At 36.2% G+C, this 24,414-nt stretch overlaps 1 long non-coding RNA gene, 13 other non-coding genes and 1 pseudogene across 15 annotated transcripts; all 15 read left to right on the top strand.

The window, feature by feature from the left end:
• Positions 1-549: 549 nt before the first annotated feature.
• Positions 550-627, top strand: LOC120245763. Its single transcript, XR_005531869.1, has one exon. It is a non-coding gene; the product is annotated as a small nucleolar RNA SNORD113/SNORD114 family (small nucleolar RNA).
• Positions 628-2,193: 1,566 nt separating this feature from the next.
• Positions 2,194-2,268, top strand: LOC120245801. Its single transcript, XR_005531894.1, has one exon. It is a non-coding gene; the product is annotated as a small nucleolar RNA SNORD113/SNORD114 family (small nucleolar RNA).
• A 4,711-nt stretch (positions 2,269-6,979) lies between these two features.
• LOC120245795 lies at positions 6,980-7,053 on the top strand. Its single transcript, XR_005531889.1, has one exon. It is a non-coding gene; the product is annotated as a small nucleolar RNA SNORD113/SNORD114 family (small nucleolar RNA).
• A 2,110-nt stretch (positions 7,054-9,163) lies between these two features.
• Positions 9,164-9,236, top strand: LOC120245803. Its single transcript, XR_005531895.1, has one exon. It is a non-coding gene; the product is annotated as a small nucleolar RNA SNORD113/SNORD114 family (small nucleolar RNA).
• Positions 9,237-10,530: 1,294 nt separating this feature from the next.
• LOC120245738 lies at positions 10,531-24,147 on the top strand. Of its 2 annotated transcripts, none has more exons than XR_005531860.1 (10): positions 10,531-10,570; positions 11,624-11,695; positions 13,570-13,640; positions 14,344-14,429; positions 15,272-15,327; positions 16,219-16,306; positions 17,017-17,101; positions 19,325-19,401; positions 20,504-20,590; positions 24,065-24,147. It is a non-coding gene; the product is annotated as an uncharacterized LOC120245738 (long non-coding RNA). The 2 variants fall into 2 exon arrangements; XR_005531861.1 differs by lacking the exon at positions 24,065-24,147 and adding an exon at positions 21,475-21,644.
• On the top strand, positions 11,092-11,167 carry LOC120245807. The gene has a single exon (XR_005531898.1). It is a non-coding gene; the product is annotated as a small nucleolar RNA SNORD113/SNORD114 family (small nucleolar RNA).
• On the top strand, positions 11,998-12,071 carry LOC120245779. The gene has a single exon (XR_005531878.1). It is a non-coding gene; the product is annotated as a small nucleolar RNA SNORD113/SNORD114 family (small nucleolar RNA).
• On the top strand, positions 13,006-13,080 carry LOC120245780. The gene has a single exon (XR_005531879.1). It is a non-coding gene; the product is annotated as a small nucleolar RNA SNORD113/SNORD114 family (small nucleolar RNA).
• On the top strand, positions 13,970-14,042 carry LOC120245783. The gene has a single exon (XR_005531881.1). It is a non-coding gene; the product is annotated as a small nucleolar RNA SNORD113/SNORD114 family (small nucleolar RNA).
• LOC120245772 lies at positions 14,747-14,818 on the top strand (annotated as a pseudogene).
• LOC120245765 lies at positions 15,720-15,794 on the top strand. The gene has a single exon (XR_005531871.1). It is a non-coding gene; the product is annotated as a small nucleolar RNA SNORD113/SNORD114 family (small nucleolar RNA).
• On the top strand, positions 16,649-16,723 carry LOC120245787. The gene has a single exon (XR_005531884.1). It is a non-coding gene; the product is annotated as a small nucleolar RNA SNORD113/SNORD114 family (small nucleolar RNA).
• On the top strand, positions 17,424-17,498 carry LOC120245767. Its single transcript, XR_005531872.1, has one exon. It is a non-coding gene; the product is annotated as a small nucleolar RNA SNORD113/SNORD114 family (small nucleolar RNA).
• LOC120245799 lies at positions 20,928-21,002 on the top strand. Its single transcript, XR_005531893.1, has one exon. It is a non-coding gene; the product is annotated as a small nucleolar RNA SNORD113/SNORD114 family (small nucleolar RNA).
• On the top strand, positions 23,501-23,575 carry LOC120245798. Its single transcript, XR_005531892.1, has one exon. It is a non-coding gene; the product is annotated as a small nucleolar RNA SNORD113/SNORD114 family (small nucleolar RNA).
• Positions 24,148-24,414: the final 267 nt, after the last annotated feature.

Raw genomic sequence — 24,414 nt, 5'->3', positions numbered from 1 at the left:
TTACGAATGCTTTGACGCAGCCCAACTAAGAACCATTACTAAAGTGATGGCGGGCTTTTCACATATTCTCAGAGCAGTCTGTCCTCCCATCTCATGCTCTTGTCACATTTGCTTAATCCGTGTCTTCCCCGATGAAGATCTTAGGTGTTAACTCTTTGAGGCTGAAATACCTCGAAAGATGGGGGCTGTTGGTTTTGTCGGTTGTGAGTTGAGATGACGGGTCTGTGGCTGTTGACTACGCCAGCTTTAATGTTTCTGCAGGTCAAGTGAGAAAGGAGCAGGTGGACACCAGTCATAAGTGAGGGATGGTTATGAAGCAAGCGTGCTGATTAATCCTTGTGCGTAAAACAGAGATTCACTGTGAAACGCGAGTGACCCTTCGCTCTCCATGAATGGGGGCAATGAGCAGATCTCAGTTGTATTTAAGGCTCCTGTTCTCAGTTTTATGTCATTAAAGGTTATTGAGGGTATAATTCTGATTCATACATCTATGAGTGAATGAATCCATTCAAGAAGGCATAAATGAATGAAGAACTAGAAAGCTGTGCCTGGATCAATGATGCGTATTGGTGGAGGTATCTCAATCGACACATTTGATGAAGCCCTCTGTGTAGCTCTGAGGTCCGTTACAGAAAAAAATCTGTCAATAGTGTCTGTAGAAGTTAGCTAATAGTAGAAGTTAGGAAAATTCAATAAACTTGGCTCAGGCTTTTGTGGCTCATGGATACGGATTATATTATTTCAAGTGAATCAATACATGAGTAAATAAAGAAATGAACACATGAGACACTAAAAGACTCCTCAGGGACAATTAGCAGAGTGCAGTAAACACTATTACTATCAATACAATTCTGAAGGAAAGTGGAAAGTCTTACTGTGTAATCCTCCTTTATATGGAATAGATTAATATCTGCAGTTAAGACCCAGTGTTTTGAGTTTCTGGAGTTTGCAAAAAAATTTTTTTAATGTTTTTTATTTATTTCCGAGAGACAGAGACAGCATGAGTAGGGGAGGGTGAGAGACAGAGGGAGACACAGAATCCGAAACAGGCTCCAGGCTCTGAGCTAGCTGTCAGCACAGAGCCTGACGTGGGGCTCGAGCCCACAAACTGTGAGATCATGACCTGAGCTGAAGTCAAGATCATGGCCTGAGCCGAAGTCGGACGCTCAACCGACTGAGCCACCCAGGTGCCCCTGCTGGGTTTTTTTATTTTTTAAGCTAAGAGGAAGGAAAGTGTTTCCATCAGTCAATAAACTATTAGATAACCATCTCTTTAATAGGCATTTATAAAGGTGGGAATTTGTAAGCATGATAGATCTTAATCTTGGACTAGGTGGTGGACTTGAGAGTGTTTATTATATTATTTATAACTAACAATTCTGTACTGGTTTAATAAAGAATAGGAGGCTTGAGTCGACGTTTATTGGTCTCTAGCTCTGCCTGATCAAGAGCTATTAAAAAACTCTGAATGTAGCCTAACTCTGCTTTTTCTTACCCAGAGTGGGCAATAGCATAGCTGACTCAGTCATTTAGTAAAGAATTATTATAGAGAACCAGGATCATGAAGACGAATATAATAAGTAAGTCCCTTAGTTCACATTCTTAGTCTGGATGCATCGTTCACGGGTCTTATCTGAAGAGTTTCGAAGTAAATGACTGTGCGCTACACACACACGATAAATAAAACACTCCCAAGTATGGATGAGTGATGGGAATGTGTTACAAACCAAAAATTATGCTTTATCTAAATCAGCACCACGGAAGTAATTTTAAAAGAAGATATAATGTTATTTGATTTATTTCATTTCATAGTCTTTATTTGTTTACTTTTTACCATGGTTGATTTAAGCATTCCCATATGGGTAGAGCTAGCTGATAGCTCTTTGGGGCAGGCCCAGAGGTGATTGGAGATGGCAGTTTCATTATTTTTCATTGAACCATCTTTCACATATGGACAGACTAAATAAAAGAGGGCCACACAGGAAGCAATGCTAGATGTGAGTTTGATACAAAGCAGAGATTTTGACTCATTCACACGTGCAGCTTTGCACCCCCTTACCCCCCAAAAAATGAGTTTATTAGCTCTGTGGGAGAAAAGCCTAGAATTCAAAGATCTTGTTTTTGGAATTTTGTGATTGTATTATTGTTTGTGAATCAGAAAATGAATCAGTAAACAAAAAAATTTTCCTAACACGGACCAGTGATGAATGCCATGGGGTATCTGAAACAAGAATTTTGATTAAACCCATCTGCAACTCTGAGGTCCATTAAGAAAGAACACCTCATTATTCTCTTTGTGGGAAATGAGCCTACAGCATCTCATGCGTAGGCTTTGTGGTTTGGGGTATGAATTGCATTATTATAATACAATTAGCCCATGAATAAAGAATTCTATCAATGAATAAAGAATAAGAGGGGTATGCGTGTACTACTTTTAGGGCAGATAATGAAACATGGATAATTATTAAAACAATTTTGAGATTCAAAGCCCCAGTAAATTAACGGTCAAGGCTTTTATCGCTTTGGTGAGAGGCATATGGTCAACTGTGCCTAAGAATCAATGTTTTGTTCTATGGTGAGGCACATTGCCAATTGATCATTCTATTAAGGAAAGGAAAATACATTTACATAAGTAGTTGATTGAATAAACTATCTAATTGAGAGGGAGAGCAGGGATCGGTGGTGATACTGTTTATACAACCACACTCATGATTAATACAATCTTCTTACGCAGTTTTATGTAAGCAAACAAACACTAAAGAATCAGCTTGCTATCCTTCTGGGTAATGACATGAGAACAAATGTAAATATTATTCAAGGTACTTCTCTAGTGTGGGCAGGCTGACATACACTGAGTATAATTACAAGTGAAAAAATGCATATGCATTTATCTCTCAGTTATTTTTTTAAGTCAGCCAACAATGCATCAAAGGAAAGCATGCAGTTGAATGTAAAGATCATGATGTATCGTGTTTTACACAACTCATATCCATTGGAAGGAAAAGAGTTCTAGGCCTTCCTACTGTTGCATGTAGACATTTGTACATCATAAGTATTTTGCTTCTGTTTTGATGGTTGTTTAGTTTTTGGAATTCTTTGAGAAAAATGAAGAGCTAGTCTTATTATCCCATGAGTAATTAAGTAGAACAATTAGTGAGCGAATTAATAAATATATTCCATAGGGTCAGGCTTGACAGATAGATCTTCCTGGTCGTTATAATTAATTTTCTTCTGTGTACTGCTAAATTCAGCGGTGGTCATTATATTATTTAAAATAAAAAAATCCCCCAAATTAGTAAATATTAAGTAGAGCTCTGTCTTTCTCGTGTTTAGAGAGGGTGTAAGCTAAGGTTCATGGTTACTTGATTTTTGATCATTTAAGATAGTTAAATGTAGACTGATTCTTTTTAAAGTTTGGTTTTTACTCCTCATAACTGATTATTTTCTCATGGCGAAGATCGTGCTTCCATCTTTGGGAAAGACGGAAGGATCAATGTAAGCAATAGTCAATGTTGATGTATTGCCTGGAGGCTTAGTCATGGGTGTTCATTGTGATGTTTGGAAAGAATTAGTGGATACATACATGAACAATTCAAAGGTGGTGATGCATTGACCAATGATTAAAATGTGTTATGAATTCAGAATTATGATTCATCCATTTCAGGATTACTGAATTTATTGAGACAAAGGATGAAGGAGATTTTAGTAATTTTCAAACCATTTTAATATTCCATTTTATTTTTGGTCCACAGTGGATTCAAGCACTTTTCCACCGGTTGATATTATTGTAGACTGTGAACCCATCAAGCGCGGGGGGGAGGCGGGGGAAGGAACCATAAGAAAGTGGAAACTTTTGCCTCTTCCTTAATTGTGGTACAGAATGGTAGTTCACTGTACCATCTTTAAAATATGGAGGTTAAATGAAAGAGGCCCAAACAGAGTCCAATGACTAATGGAATTGAGAGGATGCCAAGAAATGGATTGATTCACATTGGCAATGTTGAGGTGCATGGCCACAAAGGGACTAGTTCTGTAGCTCTGTAGGAAGTAAACTTTCATGGACATATTCGTATCTTCAGGGATCTTGGTCTTATTTTCCAAACCATGCACGTTGACCGTTTTATTAATGAATCAATGAATAACTCAACATAGTTCACTGTCAACTTGGTTTCCGTATATCAAGAACAATGTATTAAATGAGGGCACAGAATACCAAAGTCTAGATGGGTGTGTGTGGGGTGTCTGAATAAATTTTTTTATTAAATCCAGTCTGTAACTGAGGTCCATTGCATCTACGGGAAATGTGCTTACAGAGGAAGTTAGAAATAGTCAAGGAATGTGTTCTTGATTTTTTTTTGTTGTTGTTCAAAATAGGGATTGTATTATTATAAGTGAATAAATGCATGAATAAGTAGTAAAGATAAGGGCTGTGCCTTCTTTAATTATGAAAGGAGGTAATGGACCAAGGATTACTGTTAATATTATTTTTTGGAATTTTGAGTTAAAATAAAATAGTCTAAGGCTGTTCTTCCTTTGGAAAAGTATAGATAGATACTTGTGAACATCAGTGTTGTTCTGAGGTGGTAGTGAGTTGGTGACATATCTCATTTTAAAAAGGGACAAAAAACTTATATGATTACATAGCAATCAGCAATACTTAATATAACACATATATTCAATAATATTGCAAATCATGATAAACCCATTAGTTGAAAATTATTTTAACAAGCAATCATTTACTACGATCAATAATAAAAAAGAAAATACATTTTCTTTTAATGTTTTATTTATTTCTAGGAGAGAGAGAGACAGTGTGAGCAGGGGAGGGTCAGAGAGAGAGGGAGTCACAGACTGAAACAGGCTCGAGGCTCTGAGCTGGCAGTCAGCACAGAGCCCGACGCGGGGCTCAAACTCACGAACCGCGAGATCATGACCTAAGCGAAAGTCGGACGCTTAACCGACTAAGCCACCCAGGCGCCCCAAGAAAATACATTCTTAAATAATTGTGGAAACTTAAAAAAGATCTAAGCATGAACACGGAGAAGGTGAATATAGTAATCGTGTTCATCCTTTTTTATTTAACAAAAAGTAAATGCATTTTGTTAATGATTTCTGTGAGCAAAAAGCCAATGGAGACCCTGAGTATCACTCAGCTTTCTTGTGAAGAATCCTTAGGGTTCGCCTTTATCGGTGCTATTCTTATTAGTGAGTAAAAGAATAATGTTATATCTAAATCTGTTATTTAAAATAAGGTAAGCCATCGGTCAGTGAGGAGCATATACAATGTGTAAAGGAGCATTATTAATTCTGTTCTACCCTCTTGAAGTCCACGGGCCCCTCCTTCTTTCGGGAAGGATCATACAGACTTCATTCTCTAAATACATCTTGCTGTTAACATTTAAATCCAAATGAATGAAAAATGAAAATCCAGTTCCTCAGTAACACTAGTCGCATTTCAAGCCATATGTGGCCAGTGGCTACCACATTGAGTAGTGCTAATAGAGAATATTTCCCTCCCTGCAGAAAGTTCTATCAGGGAGGACAGTGCTTAGATAGAAAGTTGCATGTAATAGTTTTGGGTAGTTGATGACTCTACCATTTTTGTGTTTTCTGTAGGAAAAAAAAAGAGTAGAGAGTTAACTTATCCTTAGACTTATTTTAAAAAGGAGTAAATAAATTCATGGATAAATACAAGAATTAAAGTGTAGTGTGGCTCATTGGTCAGATTGGTTCATGAAAGAAGAATTTAAATTCATTGTGTTAGAGTTTTCCCACTGAATGATTATCTGCACTTTTTTACGATTTGGTAGGTTTCATAGACAGATATCGGTAATAGTTATAGTTCTTTTTGTGTTGGAGAGTAGGTTATAAAAGGTCTTCAGTGTATTAAATCACACTAAAAATTGAGTAAATCAGTAGAAGAAAAGGATAACCCTGTTGTATTGATGAAAAAGTGACACCAACCAATATTTCTGATTAATCTACTAATGCAGAACTAATTTCTATTTAAAAATCTAAATTTATATCTTTTATTATTTAAAAAATCTATCTTGTCCTCCTGAATGAACATTCCACATTACATTCAGCCATTGTCCAATGAAGAAGCTTTTGGCTTACTTCTGTGAGTAAGGGGCAATGTGACAATCAAAGGTGGCTTAGTTTGTATGTTTTGTTCATGTGTGGTCCCTAAGGTAGTTGAATAGAACAAAAGGCTTTAGATGCAAAAATAAAATCTAAGAACTCCAAGTATGGACCAATGGTGGGAATGTGTTCTGGGCCAAGGTGTAGAAGTAACCCATTTCAGCACAACTGAGATGCATTAAAAATTTTTTTTAATGTTTTATGTATTTTTGAGAGAGAGAGACCGCATGAGCAAGTGAGGGGCAGAGATAGAGGGAGTCACAGAATCTGAAGCAGGCTCCAGGCTCTGAGCTGTCAGCACAGAGCCCATTGCGGAGCTTGAGCTCACAAACTGTGAGATCATGACCTGAGCCGAAGTCGGACACTTAACCAACTGAGCCACTCAGGTGCCCCGACATGCATTTTTTTTTTAAAAAGATGGAAGAGATGTAATTGATTTTTGGAACTGTTTGCTATTCCGTATAATTTCTCAACACAGTTGATTTAAGCATTTCCATTTTGATGGAGACCCAGGCATTAACTGTTTAGAAGAAGGAAGATCTCAGAAGAAGGTGTAGCGAATTGACTGTGTCCTAGATGTGGGATACCATTGTGGTTTTCTTGTGGTTAATTGCACCGTGCTTAACATTGGACAAATTAAATGAATGTGGTGCAATCCTGGGACATTTTTAGTGATGGTATTGATACAAAGCAAGGTTCACACTGAGATCTAGTTTGGAAGCTTTGTGAGAAGTCAGACTAGAGACAGATCATAGTTCTATCAAGTGTCTTGTTATGGGAGTTGGTAATTCCTGGGAAAATGAAGACAGAAATGAATGAAGAAAAAGAGTGCCAAGTCTGGACCAATGATGAGATTGGAGGGTGTCTGAATCAAAAATTTTGATTAAAGCCATCTGTGACTCTGAGGTCCATTATTAAATAGTGGCCTCATTTTTTTCCTCCATGGAAATGAGCTTAGAGCAGGATTTCTGAGTGTTCAGATATCTTGATCATGGGTGTACACACTTTATGGGAATAGCTTGAATTCTTGTTAGTAAATCATGCATGACTAAATGAAGAAAAATATAAATGAGTAAATATAAAGAAACCTGGGCATAAATCGATTATGAGAGTATATAATGAAACTGGGATGATTATTACTCATTTCTGAGGCATTGAATTCCAGTGAAATCTATTTGTAGGGGCTGTTGCCCCTGTTTTGGAAGGAGTGGGTAGACAGATGCATGTAAGACTCAGTGTCATTGCTTGATATAGGTGGTTGTCTGCTGGTGGGTTGTTTATTTTTAGAAAAGGAAAAATTACATGCATAAATAATTCATTAAATATTTAATTGTAAAAAGAATGAGCATAGTTCATTAGAATGTGCCTTATGAACAGAGTTATTATTAATGTACCTCTGTTCACTGAGTTTTATTAAAAAAAGGAAAAACATCTCATGTTTAAAGCCCTGTGGGGAATGTAATAGACATGTGGAGACAAAACAATGTTATGCAAGTTTGCTGTTAATTCCCAGGTATAGTTAATTCCCAGATATTGATGAATTGTTACATTTGAGTAGATTAAGTCCTAGTCACAGTTTTTAAAAGGCGGCAAAATGTGGCCCAGTAAGGAGCAAAAATAATGATTAATCTTTATCTATACATCAGATGTCTCTTCTTAACTTGGCTATGGGCATGTAGATACTTGCATATGAAGAGCATTTCTATTCTGGGTTGTTCATGGAGTTACCATTTTGCTAGGGTGTGGGGGGTGTGTGTGTGTGTGTTAGTATACTTGAATGTGTGATCAAGTATTCCACAAGTGACTCCATAAATGAATAAATAAAACAATGAATGATTGAATTAATATAGGAGTAGGGTCAAAGCATAGAGCTTGGTGACAATCCACCATGAGTCACAAATTTAATCTCATCTATTTCTACACAAATTGAGTTCTTGAAAAAGAAAGACGGTCTAGGCTATTGCCTAATTGGATAAGGGGTGTGTAGACAGATATGTGCAATAGTTAAAGTTTTTATTTTTATGTGATGAACTCAACACTGTTCATTATACTATTTAAAATTTATAGTTACATCAACAAATTAAAAAGGAGTGATGTTCTTGGATCAGTGACAAGAGAATCAGCTTCCTGATTAATTTTGTACCACACACCTGTTGTCCTTTAAATCACTCTAAATCTAGACTGTTCATTGTTTTGAAATTGGCACTTGACTCCAGAATGAGACCATGGCCGATTTAACCAGTGTCTACTGATGAAGACCTTGCCTGTTACCTTCTGGGTAAGGAACTTACTGATTAATGTAAGGATGAGGCAAACGATCTTGTCAATTGCGGTCAATTTTTCATTAACATTCACTGAATGATTTAAATGAAGCCATACAGAGATCAGTGATATGAATGTGCTGTGAAACAAAGATTGCAGTTAATCGGATTCGGTACAACTGAGGTTAAAAACAAGATGGAAGACATTCATTTTCAAAGTAGATTACTAATCCATCTTAGTTTTGCACTGCATTTGGCTTCAACGTGTATCCAGTAATAAAATCGAGGATGGCACTGTCAGTGTGGTTATTCCTAGCCACATGTGGCTATTTAAATCTAAAATAATTACAGTTCAGTGAATTTTAAATTTAGTTCTTCAGTTGCACTAGCCCCATCTCAAGGACTCAACAATTTCATGTGTCTCATGGGGACCGTGTTAGAGAATGCAATATAGCACATTCATATTCTGATATGTGAATATCAGCTGTTGGGTAGCTCCTTGGTGAAGGAGTCCACAGAAAGATGGCTGATGGTTGGAATAGGATGCAAGGATGTTAGTTGATCCATACATACCTCACTGAGGGCCACTGCAAAAGACATCTTTAGGGAAGAGGTCTAGTTTATGGGAAAAGAGCCTGTAAGTAGACCTTGGTCACATCCAAGATCTTGTTCTTGGCTTTTTTAAAATTCATGGACATGATTTTCTTACTGTTGGTGAATCAAGGAATGGATCAATAAACAAAGGTATAAATGAAGAAAAACGGATCAATGATGAGTACCCTGGGGTGTCTGAAATCAAGGATTTTGATTAAACCCTATAACTCTGAGGTCCATTACAAGAAGATTCCTCTCTTTGGTCTCTATGGAAAGCAAGTTTATTCTAGGAGTTAAAAATGCTCGGGAGCTTGTTCTTGGGCTTTTAAGTATTATATTTTGAGTAAATCAATGCATGAATAAATCAAGAAACAAATAAATGAATAAAGACAACATGGGTTATTGCTGGTACAAATATGGGAGTATGTAATGTAATATATGTAATCTAAGAATCCATGTTAATAAATTTCTGAAGCGCTGAGTTCTGGTAAAATAAATGGATGAAAGCTGACCCTTTTGGGTAAAGAGAATTTAGATAAATGGACGGAAGAACCCATGTTGTTTGGCTGGGTTGGGGCGTTGGTGTTTTGTTTTACTAAGAGAAGTACCAAACATTCACCATAAATTAATTATCAATTAAATAACTACGTAATTGAAAGAGGGCTTACATGTGGACGTTTGTTGAGAGTGTGTCACATGACCAGTTACAATTAATCTAATGATCTTCACTATGTTTTGTTTAAAACAAAACAGGAAAAAAGTATCTGATCTTTTTTCTGTGCCTAAAGAGCATATGGACAGGCATTAGTATCGTCTTGTTTCTGTGGAGTCACAAATATTAATGATATTATTATAAATGAATAAAAGAACAAGTAAATATTTTAATCAATTATTTGAAAGAAGACAAAGCATGGGCCCTGAGGAGTGTATGTTCTGAAACAAGGACAGTGATTAATCCAGTTCCACACAAGTACTCTCCAGATAAAGAAAGTAAGACTCATCCTCTTAGATGATGGGAATGGTGAATATGCTTAGATTGACTTTCTTTTTCTGGCTTGGTGCAGTTTCTTTAAAACAGCAGAAGATAAGCGACTCCATATGTAACTATGTTCGTACGTACCTGTAGGAAGGTGAAAGAAGCATAGGCAATTGCTGAAAATGTGGCTGAATCTAGGATTCAGTTCTTTCCAAGCAAGATTCATTTAGAAGGAAGACAGAGCTCTTTCCTGGCTGAGGAGGGGACATATAAACAGATAGGAGTGGTTGTTGTGGTTCATTTTTTATTTTTTTATCTGGTGTTGGTTTCAAAGGTGTTCATTACATCAGTTAGATTTAATGCTTGAATCAATCAAGCAATAAATATTCTCTTCAATGTTTTAATACATAAGGAGCACTAAGGCTTATTTCTAATCATTTATTGTTGACTTGCACTCAATTAAAATATCACAATCTAGACTGTTCTATATCTATCGGTCCATCCATCATCTACATAATTGAACCTTTTTTTTTTATATTTGCTTTATACTCTACAGAATGTATGCACAGTGAATCAATTATGGAGTATAGAAACTTGTGTAAGTAACAGCCAAGGTAATTGCTTTCGGTTTGGTGGTTTGTCATAGGTGTGAACTCCATTATTGAAAGGCAATAAATGGCTACATATACTAATAAAATGAATTAAGGTCATGCGTGGGCCAGTTCAGCACATCTGTGGTCAATTAAGGGGAAGAACACAAAACTATTTTATTCATTTCCACAGTTAATTATTCAATTAATGAATGGAAAACATATTATTCAATTTGAATTTTGAATCACAGTTGATTTCAAACTTCTTTATTTACAGAGGCATAGTTTGGTCACAGTGAAATAGTAAAATGGGGTTAATGTGAACTATTATATTAATCTATACAGGAAACATTGTAGAACACTAGCGAAGGATGTACATCAGGGATATCAGGGGGCTGTAATTCTACACAGCAATGTTAGAGATATTAAAGGATCTTGTCTCAAGTTGACATGACCTTTAGGCATTTTATTATTCTGTGGAGATTGATGAATTAATCATTAAGACATGCACATAAGATTGAACATAATGAAGGCCAGTCCTGGATGATGGGTAGAGTATGAGTCCTGCATGATGGATGCTATGTAACTGGAACTCTGAGGCCCAGCATGATATGAAATCTGGTTTATACCTTCTACTGGAAATGATCCAATAGACAGATGTCAAGAATATTTAAGGTTCTTGTTCTCAGTTTGTGTTCACGGAATTTGATTCTATTATTGTAAAGGGGTCAACAAAAAGAATCAAACAAGCCCATAACTAAAGCAAGGAAATAAAGCATTGTCCAATTATGAAAATGTATGTTGAGGTCAGAAATACTATTTATCTATTAAAAACACTGAATTCCATTAAGAAATAAATGTCCTAAAGGTGTTATATCTTTGGCTAAGGTTAATATATGCACAGTGTAAATAATAGCCCAATTTCTTGTTTGGTCAGGGCCTTGTTCAATGTTGTATGTTATTTAATGCATACCTAAATGACAAGTGAAATGAAAGGAGGCATACAAAGATAAATGGAGAGAATATTTCAGTTTCTTTCTCATCTGTTTTTGTACTCTTAGAATGGATACTCCAGGCCAGTTGAAGCATCTCCATGGTCATGAGCTGTCTGTTGCCTAGGAGCAGAGACTAATGTGAGTGCGGCCAAAGTCTTTGTCTTGGCCTGGGTGGTTTTTAAAGGATCTAAGATGGCCAACCATGGCTCAGTGTATATATGGCATTGCCATGAACAGTGTGTTAACGATGCCAAAATTAGGAATGATTAATGAGAGATATAATCAATGTGGTAAATGATCCCATAGATAGCTATTACAGATCCTTAAAAACATTATTCTTAAGTTTTTTTGATTCAGAGTTATTTAATTAATTATTAATGAAATGAGGAATTAATCAATAAGCAAAAGTAGAAACGAGTGGAGAAGTAGAGAGTCAATTCTGGACCATGATGACCACTGGTGATGTATGAATCATGGATGATGAATATTACGTGTCTGAAACTCTGAGGTCCAACAAATTAGAAATCTAGTGTGTTCCTTCTGTTGGAAATAATTCTATGGACAGATGTAAGGAGAACACAGATTTTGTTCTTCTCTTTTTCTACATGTACATAGTTTTGATTTCATATTTATAAATGGATCAATGATAGAACCATAAAGAAATATATACATCAGTAAATATAAAAAGAAGCATTGTTAACTCCAAAAAAAAAGTAGTGAAGCAAGAAATACTATTAATATGAATTGAAATCACAGAAGTCCATTAAGAATTAAATGGACCAACCATGTTACCTCTGTGCAAGGATCGTACAGGCACTGATTAATCATGGTCACTTCTGTTCTCACGGACCAGTCTCGTGGGCGAGGTTGTGCATGTTGTTAAAAGGAGAATGTGTACATATTATGAAAAAACAATAATCAAATGAATGAGTGAAGTAAATGTGAAAGCAAGGCTAAATGGAGAGAGTGTCTCAATTTTTAAAATCATTTCTCCTGCTTTGTACTCCTCGGGATGGATACAGTTAAGCTGATTCTCTGTGGTAGTCTCCATGGTTAGGGACACAGACTAATGTGAGTAATGATCACAGGGCTTTTAGTTTGGTTACTTTTTAGAAAAAATATTCACTGGTTTAATAAGATGTATTTTATATAAGCAGAGAAAGCCAACTGAGGCCCAATGCTATGGGGTGTGTGTGTATATATATATATATATATATATATATAATATGAAACATGGTGTTGATAAACCATATACACAACATTGAAGATAATTAATATAAGAAATATACTTATGCGATAAATGATTATATAGGCGAATGGAAGGCTATTTAGGGCCATTATTCTTCTGTTCTTTTTTTTAGTTCATAGGTATTTCTTCTATTATCACCAGGGAATTGGTAAATTAATTAATAAATATTGATGGCAATGAAGAAGAAGAGGCCCAAACTTGGATCGATGATGAAGGCTGGTGCCGTATGAATCACGCATGATGAATGATACATGTCTGGAACTCTGAGGTCCAACACATAGGAAATCTAGTCTACTGCCTCTTTCAGAAATGATCCTATAGACAGATGTTAAGAGTATACAAGGATCATGTTCTTGGCCTTTGTGCTTATGGATTCCAATTCTATTATTATTATTGGATATATTAAAATTCTAACTAGCCAATAAACAAATATAAATAAATATGAATAAGTAAAAGATTGTAGAATTATAAAAATGTGTCATGAAGTAAGAGAATCTATTAATATGGTTCAAAGGTGTTATTTCTTTGGCTAATGATTATACAAAAAGTACAAGTAACAGTCATGGTTCTTATTCTGGCTCGGGGGCAAATTTGACGTTCACGATCTTACGAGAAATATTAATACATATTATCCCCAAGTAATTAATACCTAAAGTGCCCACTAAATAAAAAGTTACGTGCAAGGATTGCATAGAGAGTTGGAGATATTGTGTCTCAGCTTTTGTTGTTTTTCTTCCCGTTCTGTCTGCTTTATACTTCTCAGAGTGGGCACTCCGAGGTGATGAAAGCATCCGCCATGGTTATGAGCTCTATATGTAGGGGATGGAGATCAGTGTGAGTACAAAGTTCTTATTTTTGGTGGTTTATTTAACATGTTGACTGTCATATTAAAAATATTTAAATATAATAAAAAAGGCCAGCCCCATGATAAATAGGGAATTGACATGAAACATTATATTGATTAACCAGTGTTTGCAACATTGTAGATGATTAATGAAATGTATATTCAAGGAGGCAGCAATGATTCTATGGACGGATGTTAGGGATACTTACGGATCTTATTTTCAAGAATATTTGACTCATAGATATTTATTTTATAGTTATTAATTTATTGATAATCATTAATAAATGTAGAAGTGAGTGAAGAAAAAGAGGGCCAGTTCTGGACCAATGATGACCTTGTGGCGTAGGAGTCATGGACGATGAATACTACGTGTCGGGAACTCTGAGGTCCAACAAAATAAGAAATCTATTCTTTTCTCTCTGTTTCAAGTGACCATATTGATAGGTGTTAGTAACAGACAAGGATGATGTTCTTGTTCCTTGTGTTCATGGATTTTGATTCTTTTAGTATAGAGAAGTGAAAGAGTCAATAATCCAATACAAATAAATATGAATAAGTGAAGTATTGTAAAATATGAAAATTAAGAAATACCTAGGTGGTTGAGTCAATGAAATGTGGAAATCAAGGTGATGAAGATAAGGTCTAAGTTTTTTTGTTTATTTTTAATATCACCTTCTGTTTTGCACTTCTCAGAATGGATGGAGCTAGAGCTAATTTAAGGACTGTTCCATGGTCACAAGGTGTCTGCTTGTCTCAGTGTTTGGTGTATAGAAAAAAATGTGAGTTTTTATGGGTATACACTCTGTATTTGAAAAGTATGAAATATAATAAAAGAAAGCCACCCATGGTCCATTGGGAAATATGGAGTTGATATTGTATTGCATTATTCTTTGATTAATCCCCATGGGAAACTTTGAGGGTGATTAATCAAGAATATACGTTGATTCTATGGACAGATGTAGGACTGTTCAAGGCCTGTAGCCTAGGTTTTTTTGTTTTTGTTTTTGCTTATAGGTGTTTATTTTATTAGTATCAGATAAATTGGTGAGTTAATTAATAAACAAAGGTAGATAAAAGTGAGGAAAAAGGCCAGGGGTGGACCAATGATGACGGCTGGTGGCGTATGACTCACTGTTGATGATTACGTGTCTGGAACTCTGAGGTCCAATATAAAAAGAAATCTAGTTTATTACCTCTGTTGGAAATGATCCTATAGACAGATTTAAGGTTTCACAAGGATCTTGTTCTGGGGTTTTTGTGCTCATTTATTTTGATTCTATTATAATACGTGAATCAACAAAAGAATCAATATAATGTTTATATAAAATAGACGAGGGGGGTAAAGCATTGTACAGTGATGAAACATATAGTTAGGCAAGAGTAAGAGAAATAGTTCAAAGGTGTTACCTCTAGGTAAGAATGTTATAGACAGTATAAACAATGGCCAGTATTCTTGTTCTGAGTTAATGGAAAGCTCAATGTTTTTCTTAAGAAAAAGTAAAATGCATATTATCCCAAGTTAATACACAGCATTATTACTGGGAAATGAAATATAGACACAAGGATCAATAGAGAAAATATATCAATCATGTTATTATCTACTCTGCTTTCTACTTTTTAGAATGACTCACCCAAGGTGGTTTAAATTGTATGCCTGTAGGAACATGGAAACCCAACGTGAGTAATAGTCAATGTTTTCATTACACTTTGGGTAGTTTCTTAAGGGGATTCTCTGTAATATTTAAAAACAAGTATTGAATATAAGAGAAAAGACCACCCATGATCCAGTCTTGAAATCGGAAATGTATGAAATATGATGTTGATTCATCTACCTTTTCAACAATGAGGATGATTAATGGGAGATTATGGGAGATTAATGGGTATCCTTATCATTTTTTCTTTAGAATCATTTCAATGAGGCAATGACTCTAAAGAAAAATGATAAGGATGCCAAAGGCCCTTGTCCTTGGGCTTTTGTGATTCAGAGTTAGTTATTTAATTACCATAGTGAATTGATGAATTAATTTTTTAAAAATGTGTATGACAATAAAGAAAAAGAGATCCAAGCGTGGACCAATGATGACAGCTGGTGGCGTATGAGTCGCATACGATGACTGCTACGTGTCTGGAAGTCTGAGGTCCAAGACGATGATCCTATGGATTGATATTAAGAATATACAAGGGTGTAAATCTAGTAATCAGGGATTTATGAATTTCTATGTTATTAATGTAAATGAATGGATCAATGATAGAACCAATCAATAAATATATAACCAAATAAAACCATAGAAGAAGTCTTCTCAACCATGGATGTATATGTGGTGAGGCAGGAACTACTATTCATATAAACCAAAGAAACTGATGGAGGTTAAGAGATAAATGGATCAAGGGTGTTACTTCTTTTTTTAAGTATCATAACATTACATTTACATGTATGCTTACATGTGTGTATAAATTAGGAAAAATAATAAATACCTTTATGATTGAGTAAATGAAATGAGGAAAACAAGATCAGTTAAGAGAAGGCCTCCATGTCTTTTATCATCTTCTCTGCTCTGTACTCCTCAGAATAGGCACATGACTGCATTTGGGTTGAAGCACGTCTCATGGCCACACACTCTGGTTGCCTCCGTGTCTAATGAGCATAGAGGCCAACGTGAGTACGAGTTAAAGTTCATGTCTTTGAGAATATATTTTCAGGTGTTCACTGTATTCTTAAAAGTGTAAAATATAATAAGAAATGCCAGCCATCATGAATGATAAATATGGGATTTATCTGCTACGTGACATGTATTAATCCACATATGGAACTTTGATGAGCATTCATGTGAGAGATACAGCAGTGCGGCAGATCATCCTATAGGCAGATACAGAGTATTCATTGCTCTTATTCTTGGGTTTTTGTGAATCAGGGAGTTTTAAGAGCTAATATTAATGAATTCATGAATTGGTCAGGGAACTGATGCAGATGAGAATGAGAAGGAAGGAGGCACAGATCTGGACCAATGATGATAGTTGGTGGCGTATGAATCATGGATGATGACTATTACGTGTCTGAAACTCTGAGGTCCAACACAAAGAAAGACAATCTATTGCCTCTATAGAAAACACTGCAGTTCATTAAGAAATGTAAATGGTTCACATGTCTTACTCTTTGGCTGAGAATGATATATAGACCATGAAAAACAGCCAAAGTTTTTATTCTTAGTATTAGGATTGATATTGTTCATTTTTTAAAGAGAAAAAGAATTAATATGATCCCAATTCACTGTGTTCCTAAATGACTCACTGAATGTAGGTAGGATGTGTGGATCAATAGAGAGTATCTCAGTCTTGTTATTATCTGTTCTTCTTTGTATTCCTCAGATGGATACACTTGAACTTACTTAGGTGTTTGGCCATGATTGGGTGCCTCATGGATGCCCCTTTGTGTAAGAGGATGAAGACCAATGTGAGTGTCAGTCAGGTTCTCCGCCTGCTTTAGGTGGTTTGTGTAGTATACTCAGTGTCATATTAAAAATTCAAGGAAGTCGAGACACAGCTCAATGGTAAATATGGTGTTGACACGAAACATGTTAACTAACCAGTATTGTCCATAGTGAGGATCATTAGTGAAATAAGTATAGAGATTCAACAGACAGATGCTAAGGATACTGAAGGATCTTGTCCTTGAGTTTTTGTGATTCCCAGAGGCTTATTTTATGATTATTAATTGCTTAATAAATTGACAGTAAACACATGTAAGTGAGAATGAAGAAAAGGAGACCTGAGTGTGGACCCGTGATGACAGCTGGTGGCGTATGAGTCATATACGATGACTGCTACGTGTCTGGAAGTCTGAGGTCCATCCAGCATAAAGATTTCTAGTCGGTTTCCTCTGCTCAGAATATTCCTATAGACAGGTGTCAGGGTATACAAGGACCTTGTTCTTATTCAGGAATTTCAAGAAATATTACAGAAGTTCAATGGCAGAATAAACCAACGTATAAATGAATAAAGGTGAACAAGACAAAAATTGTTCATTACTAAAATATGTCATAAGGAGAAATAGCATTTTTTTCTCCAAATTCTTATTTATTTATTTATGTTACTTTTTAAGTTTATTTATTTTGAGAGAGAGAGAGAAAGCACATGAGTGAGCAGCAGAGGGGAGGGACATAGAGAGAATCCCAGGCAGGTGGACCCTGATGTGGGGCTTGAACTTAAGAATCATGAGATCATGACCTTAGGTGAATTCAAAAGTCAGATGCCCAACAAACTGAACCACCCTGGTGCTCCTCTAATTTTTATTTAAATTCTAATTAGTTAACATGTAATGTGTTATGTAATGTACATGTAATTACATGTACATGTAACGTGTAATATGTTTCAGAAGTAGAATTTAGTGATAGAAATAATATTAATGTAAGTTAGAATGGATAATACATGGATTCAGTATATTTTACTTATTATTTATTTATTTTTGAGAGAGAGAGAGAGAGAGAGAGAGAGAGAGAAAGAGAGAGAAAGATAGAGAAAACAAATGGGGGAGGGGCAGAGAGGGAGAGAGTGAATCCCAAGTAGGCTCCATGTTGTCAGTGCAGAGCCCGACTCTGGGGCTCCATCTTAGGAATCAGGAGATCATGACCTGAGCTAAAATTGAGAGTAGGACACTTAACAGACTGAGCTGCCCAGGCGCCCATATTTTGTATTTTGACTAAGGGTGATATAGATAGTGATCGGTAACAGTTCATTATGGGGTCATGGGAAGAAAAGGCAAATAGTTAATGAAACTCTCATAGTGTTGTGTGTGACAGGCGGTGGCTACACTCGGGGCAAGCACAGCATAATGTACAGAGAAGCTGGATCACATGTTCTGCACCTGAATCTAATGTAATGTTGTGTGTCAATGATACCCAATAAAAAAAAGATTTTTAAATGAAGTAGTGACCCACACCGGTGCTCATGTGCCTTGAAAACATTATGCTAAATGTTAAAAGGCAGACAGAGAAGGTCACCTCATGCATGACTCCATTTATATGAAATGTCCCAAACACATAAATCCATAGAGAGAGAATAAGGATTGGTAGTTTCCAGGGTCTGGGAACCGGGGGGGTGGGGAGAGATTGCTTAATGAGTATGGGATTTTATCGTGGTGTCATGGAAGTACTTTGAAACTAGGTAGAGGTGGTGGTGCAAGATATTGTGAAAATACTAAATGCTATTGTTTTGTTGACTTTATTGTTATTATTATTAGTAGTAGTAGTATTTAAGTTTATTTATTTTGAGAGAGAAAGAGAGTGTGAGCAGGGGAAGAGCAGAGAGAGCAAGGGAGCGAGTCCCAAGCAGGCTCCACGCCGATGGCACGTGGTTTGATCTCATGAACTGTGAGATCTTGACCTGAGCCACAATGAAGAGTTAGACACTAAACTGACTGAGCCACCCAGGCACCCCATCCATGATTTGTTAACTTTAAATAGCTAATTTTGCCTCGATTAAAAAGCGAGAGATCTTTATAAGAAAAGTCAGTTATTAAACTGAAAATGTTGGACGTTTGATGCTTATTTTATAGAAGGAAATGTTACCAGACTTTGAAAAATAACTAAATGACCACCTATATGAATGGTGGAAAGTATGGATAAATGGAGAGAATGTCTCAATCTTGTTACCACCTTTTCTGCTTGGTACTCTTCAGAACAGAACCCCAAGCTGATGTTAGCTTCTGCCCTGATCAAGATCGTCATGTTGCTTCCATGCTGGAAAGAGACCAAGGTGAGTAATGGTCAAAGTGGTCATAATAGATCGGGCCATTGTTAAAAGGTACACATTGAATTTTTATTATGGAACCTAATTTAAAGACGTTAACTCTGCCCCAGTGAGAAATAGGATATAAGACATGATTCTGATTCAATGAAGAGGTCAGTTAATGAAATGGAATCAGTTTATGTGGGAAATGATTCTACAGAAAGATTTTATTTTATTTTTTAAAAACTCTTAATGTTTTATTTATTTTTGAGAGAGGGAGACAGAGCATATGTAAGAGAAGCAACGCAGAGAGGGGGAGACACAGAATCCGAAGCAGGCTCTGGGGTCTGAGCTGTCAGCACACAGCCCGATGAAAGGCTCGAAATCACAAACCATGAGATCATGACTTAAGCCAAAGTCAGATGTTTAACTGACTGAGGCACCCAGGCGCCCCGATTCTATAGAGAGATTTTAGAGATTTGAAAGGATCTTCTTAGATTTTGTGATTCACATGTTTACCATTACTAACAGATTAATGATTTATTTGATACCGATGCAGACATGAATGAAGATAAAGGGACTCAAACCAGAGCCACTGATGGCGAATGGTCGCACATGCATCTAGATGGTGAATAATGTGTCCCTGGAGTACTGAGGTCCAACACAAGACATAATTAGTCAGAGCCCCCTTTTGGACATGCTCCTGTAGATAGATATTAGAAATATACAGAGATCACGTTCTTACTCTGGTCTTTATCATATCAATTTAGATTTATTATTATTAATGGATCAATAATAGAACCACTAATGAAATATAAATTAATAGATAAAGAAAAAAAGAGTAAAGTGTTGTCCAGCTGTGAATATATGTGGTAAGGCAAGCATTATGACTAAAGATTGAAAACACTGATACCCCTTAAGGACTAAATGCATCAAGTGTGGGTCACCTCATAAAAACTCATAAGGAAGAGTTTGAGTTTTTAGGTCAATCTCAATTTTGAGGTTGTTCCTTTGGTTAAGAGAAAGAACATTTGTAAGTCCCTAAATGATAGGATAAATGAAATGTGGAAAAGAATGATCATTTCAGATTAGGTCTCATATATCACATGCTCTGTTTTGTATTCCTCAGGATGGACACACTCAAGCTGGTTGAAGAACTCTTTCATGGTCACAATCCCTATGAGTGAACAAGTGTTCCATGTGTGCAGAGACCAACGTGAGTAATAAAGTTCATGTTTTCATTTGACAGGCTTTAAATAAAGGGGTATTTACTGTGTTATTAATAGAATGAATATAATGCAAAAGGCCAGCCACGGCCAGTGATATATATGGAAGTATTACCAAGCATTATATTTATGAACCCATTTATGATAGACTAAGGCTAATTAAGGAAAGAGAGACATCAATATGGTAGATGAATCTCTTGACAGATATGAAATATTCAACATTCTTACTCATTTTTTTGTGAATCTTAGGGTTTTTAAAATTAGTATTAGTGAATTCAGTAATTAATGAAATAATATACAAAGAATGAAGAGGAAGAGATGGAAATCTGGACCAGTGATGACGGCTGGTGGCGTAGGAGTCATGGACGATGAATACTACGTGTCTGGAACTCTGAGGTCCAACAGAAAAGGAAATACAGTCTCTTACCTCTGCTTGAGAATATTCTATGGACTCATTTGAGGCATATAAAGGGACTGTGTTCTTAGTTTTCTTGAATTTTGATTCTTTTATTATCAATGGATCAATTCAAGAATCAATGTAGAAATATTGAAAAGTGAAAATGTAGAGCATTTGGGGGCATAGGTACTCTTAGTATATGTGGTGAGGCAATAGAAACTATTCAAATGTATTGAAGATACCAAATCCCATTAGGAAGAATGAATGGTTCATGTGCCTCACCTCTTTAGTGAACAGTGACAGAGAAATTCTTATTCTGGGTCTGTAGCAAGTATGAGATGACTCATTTTTAAAAATAAAATGATAAGCCTTATTCTAAATTAATGTATTTCCAAATGATTGACTTGTAACGTAGACTTTGCAGAACGAGATCATGTTTCAGTCTTGTTTACACCTACTTTGCTTTGTGCTTCTCAGAAAGAAAACACCTGAGTCGATTTCAGCATCTGCCATGTTCAGGCGTTCCAGGCGCTCTGTGTGGGAGCCTGAAGTCCAATGTGTGTAATCATCAAATTTCTTGTCTTGGTTTGGAGGGTTTGTTCAGGGTATCACTGGAATTATTCACAAAGTATTTAATATAAGAAAAAAGACTAGGGGCGCCTCGGTGGCTTAGTCGGTTAAGCGTCCGACTTTCGCTTAGGTCACGATCTCGCGGTTCGTGGGTTCGAGCCCCGCGTCGGGCTCTGTGCTGACTGCCAGCTCGGAGCCTGGAGCCTGTTTCAGTCTGTGACTCCCTCTCTCTCTGACCCTCCCCTGCTCATGCTGTCTCTCTCTCTCTCTCTCTCCTAGAAATAAATAAAACATTAAAAAAAAAATTTAAAAAAAAAAAAAAAAAAAGAAAAAAGACTAACTGTGGCCCAATGACCAAGTTGAACCTTTGTGAAACATTATGATGATTAACCTACCTTTACTGCAATGAGTATGGTTAATAAAGAAGTATATTTTGTTTTGCCAAAGAAACATGAATAATTTTTATTTATGTAGGTTTTGTGTAGTTTCTTATGACTCTAAATAGCTTATGCATCTCATAAAGCTAAAAAAATGGCTACTTCTTTGGTTGGGGAAATAATTGACATATAATATTAGTTTCAGGTGTACAACGTAATTCAATATTTGTATATGTGTGAAGTGACCACCACAGCAAGTCTGGTTAACACCCACCACCGTGCCTTGTTACACATTTTTTTCTCTGTGATGAAAACTTTTTAAGATTGACTCTCTTAGCAATTCTGACAGACAGTACAGTCACCGGTGTGCTTTTGACTACCTTCACCTATTTCACCCACCCCTCCCCCTGGCATGACCATTCTATTCTCTGTATCTATGAACTTTTTTTTTTAATTATAATTTTTGTTTTCTTATTTACTTTGAGATGATGTACAGAAGAGAGATCATACGGTATTTGGCTATGTCTGACTTATTTCACTTAGCGTGATGCTCTCAAGGTCCATCCATGTTGCTGTAAAATGGCAAGATTTCCTTTTTTATGGCTGAATAATATTCCATTTTATGTTTTTGTGTGTATGTATGTGTATACATCTACATATTCATATACATATACACATATACACCGCGGTTCTTTATTCACTCATCCATTGATGGACACTTAGGTTGCTTCATGTCTTGGCTATTGTAAATAGGGCTGCTGTGAACATGGGGGTGCAGATACCTTTTTGAATTAGTGTTTTCATTTTCTTCGGATAAATACCCAGAAATTGAATTACTAGATCATATGGTAGTTCTAATTTTAATTTTTTGAGGATCCTCCATCTGTTTGAACAGTGGCTGTACCAAATTACATTCCCACCAACAATACACAAGGGTTCCCTTTCTCCACATCCTCACCAGCACTAGCCTTTTTGGTAATATCCATTCTTTTTTTTTTTTTTTTTTTTTGACAGATAGTTTATTGTCAAGTTGGTTTCCATATAACACCCAGTGCTCATCCCCACAAGTGCCCTCCTCCATGCCCATCTTCCTCCTCTCCCCGACACACCCATGAGCCCTCAGTTTATTCTCAGCATTCAAGAGTCTCTCATGGTTTGCCTCTCTCCCTTTCCCCCACCATCATTTCCCCCCTTCTTCTCCCCCTTGTTCCTCTGTTAAGTTCCTCCTAATCCTCCTATATGTGCAAACATATGATATTTGTCCTTCTCTGCCTGACTTATTTTGCTCAGCATAACACCCTCATGGTCCATCCATGTTGCTACACATGGCCAGATTTCATTGTTTCTCATTGCCATGTAGTATTCCACTGTATAGATAAACTACATCTAAAGAAGTATATTTAATTAGGCAATGATTCTAAAGAAAAATGATAGAAATACTGAAGGCTTTTGTCCTTGCTTTTTGAGATTCATAGATATGTACTTAATGACTATTGATAGATTGGTGAATTAATGTTGGAACAAATGGAGATGAGAAGGAAGAACTGGGCCAGTCCTGAGCCAGTGATGACAGCTGGTGGCGTAGGAGCCCTACCCAATGAATGCTACGTGTCTGGAAGTGTGAGGTCCAACAGAAAGGGAAATCTAGTCTATTTCTTCTTTTTCAAATTATCCTATGGCTCAACGTTAGGAATATACAACAATATGGTTCTTGTCATTTTGGATTAATGGATTTCTATAGCATTAACATAAAATGAGCAATGACAGAACCAATACAAATCTATAAATCTATAAGTATAAATATATTTGGTGAGGCAAGAAATCCTGTTAATATAAACTGAAGAACCTCATGCAAGTTGAGAAATACATGGACCAAAGGTGTTACCTCTTTTTCTGAGGATCATGTAGATGCGGACACTGTGAAGCAATGTTCAATTTTGCAAGCCTGGGTCATTCTTGGGTTGCAGAATGTTAATTTTGTGACATATATGTTTGTATTTTCGTATGTATATATGTTGTGAAAAAATAATAAACAGATAGCTGGAAAAATGAAATGAGGAAAACAAGACTAGTAGAGAAGTTTCAATTTTTGATTATCTGCTCTGGGTAACACTCCTCAGAATCAACACATTCCAGCTGATTGAGCGTTTTCCATGGTCAAAAGTTCCATGATTTCCTGTGTGTTTGGCGCATGGAGATGACTGTGAGTAAAGGTTAAAGTTCTTGTATTTGGTTAAGCAATTTTTTATTTTTATTTATTTATTAAAATATTTTTTAATGTTTACTTATTTTTGAGAGTGAGACAGAGCATGAACCAGAGAGGGAGACACAGAATTGGAAGCAGGCTCCAGGCTCCAAGCTGTCAGCACAGAGCCCGATGTGGGGCTCGAACCCACGAACTGTGAAATCAGAACCGAAGCTGAAGTCAGCCACCCAGGTGCCCAAAGCAGTATTTTTTTTTTAAGAAAGA

This window comes from Hyaena hyaena, unplaced genomic scaffold (genome assembly GCF_003009895.1).
Source record: "Hyaena hyaena isolate Hyena2069 unplaced genomic scaffold, ASM300989v1 scaffold_427, whole genome shotgun sequence".
Classification (NCBI taxonomy): domain Eukaryota; kingdom Metazoa; phylum Chordata; class Mammalia; order Carnivora; family Hyaenidae; genus Hyaena; species Hyaena hyaena.
Note: the sequence above shows the minus strand (reverse complement) of the source record. Positions and strands in the feature narration are given on the sequence as shown.